The 1,811-nt window shown below is 43.8% G+C and overlaps 1 pseudogene; it reads right to left on the bottom strand.

The window, feature by feature from the left end:
* Window positions 1-270: 270 nt before the first annotated feature.
* On the bottom strand, window positions 271-388 carry LOC124790643 (annotated as a pseudogene).
* Window positions 389-1,811: the final 1,423 nt, after the last annotated feature.

The following is a 1,811-nucleotide window of genomic DNA, read 5'->3' as shown; positions in this document are numbered from 1 at the left end:
TACACGATTGCAGAACAATCACTGGAAGCAATCAAATCAGTTAAATATCTAGGACTATGCGTACTCTCTCCGAACAGGCCATGAAGGCCCAACAGTATCGACCGGCCGCCGTGTCATCCTCAGCCCACAGGCGTCACTGGATGTGGATATGGAGGGGCATGTGGACAGCACACCGCTCTCCCGGCTATATGTCTGTTCACGTGACCGGAGCCGCTACTTCTCAAAGAAGTAGTTCCTCACTTTGCCTCACAAGGGCTGAGTGACCCCACTTGCCAACAGCGCTCGGCAGACCAGAAGGTCACCCATCCAAATTCTAGCACAGCCCGACAGCGCTTAGCTTCGGTGATCTGACGGGAACCGGTGTTACCACTGCGGCAAGGTCGTTGGCACTATGTGTGCAGAGCAATTTAAATTGAAACGGCCACATGAAACTAATCGCACGTGAAGCAGAAGCCACAATGAGATTCATTTGAAGACTCGTCAGAAGCAATCCGTCCACAAAGAAAGTATCTTACAAAACTCTCGTTCGACCAATGCCTGAATATTGCTAGTCAGTCTGGCATCTGTACCATCAAAACATTTAATTACCGTGCTGCATATCTTATCCCAGCACTTAGCCATATTTGTAGTTTTTCCTCTAAGAATGATCGGTTTCCCGAAGACTAAAGTGCTCATTAGTGAAGCTGCTGTATAAAAAAGGAGAAAGAGAAAGTGTGGACAGTTTTAGTCCTGTTTATATCCCACCGGTGTTTGCTAAACTTATTGAAAAGGCTGTATGTGTAAGCGTTCTAGATTACTTCAGTTCACATAATTTGCTTTCAAACATACAGTTTGACTCCAGAAGTGGAATAACAGCTGAAAATGCTATAGTCACCTTTCCTGTGAGACACTAACGGATTAAACAAAAATTTGCGAATGCTAGGCGTCTTCTTTGATTTAACTAAGGCGTTTGTTCGTGTTGATAATGAAATATTCCTGCAGAAGTTTGACTATTGTGGAATGAAGGGAGTAGCTCATATTTGGTTCCTCTCTTACTTTAAGAACGGACAGAAAGAGGTCATTTTCCACAGCACTGAGAATGGCAATGACGTGGAGTCCGATTGGGCACGGTATATATGGTGGGGGGTGGGAAGGCGGGGAGCTGCCCAGGGGTCAGTGCTGGGACCGCTCCTGTTTCTAATATATATACAAATGATATTGTTTCTAATATGACAGCCGGCCGGTGTGGCCTTGCGGTTCTAGGCGCTTCAGTCTGGAACCGCGTGACCGCTACGGTCGCAGGTTCGAATCCTGCCTGGGGCATGGATGTGTGTGATGTCCTTAGGTTAGTTAGGTTTAAGTAGTTCTAAGTTCTAGGGGACTGATGACCTCAGATGTTAAGTCCCAAAGTGCTCAGAGCCATTTTTTTCTAATATGACAGGTGACTAGAATATTTTTGTTTGGTGATTGCTTGGCAATGAAGGATGTTGTGTGCAACATAGGCAGTGGGCATAATTGAGTAGCTGAAGACATAAGTTCAAGGCTTGTAGAAAATAAACTGATCCTGAATCACAGTAAGGCTCAGTTTTCAGTTTCTAACAACACAATTCATCTAAAACTGACATTTTCACTACATGGAATGGATATATGATTATTGAGTCTGAACAATTCAAATTCCTAGATGTTCAGATAGGTAATAAGCTGTCGTGGAAAGGCCATGTTCAGGATCTTGTTCAAAAACTTAATGCCGCCATATTTTGCATTAGAACAGTGTGTGAAATAAGTGATAGTTCAAGCCGAAAATTAGTTTACTTTGCTTGTTTTCATTCGTT

Source organism: Schistocerca piceifrons, chromosome 3 (genome assembly GCF_021461385.2).
Source record: "Schistocerca piceifrons isolate TAMUIC-IGC-003096 chromosome 3, iqSchPice1.1, whole genome shotgun sequence".
In the NCBI taxonomy this organism is placed as follows: Eukaryota; Metazoa; Arthropoda; class Insecta; order Orthoptera; family Acrididae; genus Schistocerca; species Schistocerca piceifrons.
Note: the sequence above shows the minus strand (reverse complement) of the source record. Positions and strands in the feature narration are given on the sequence as shown.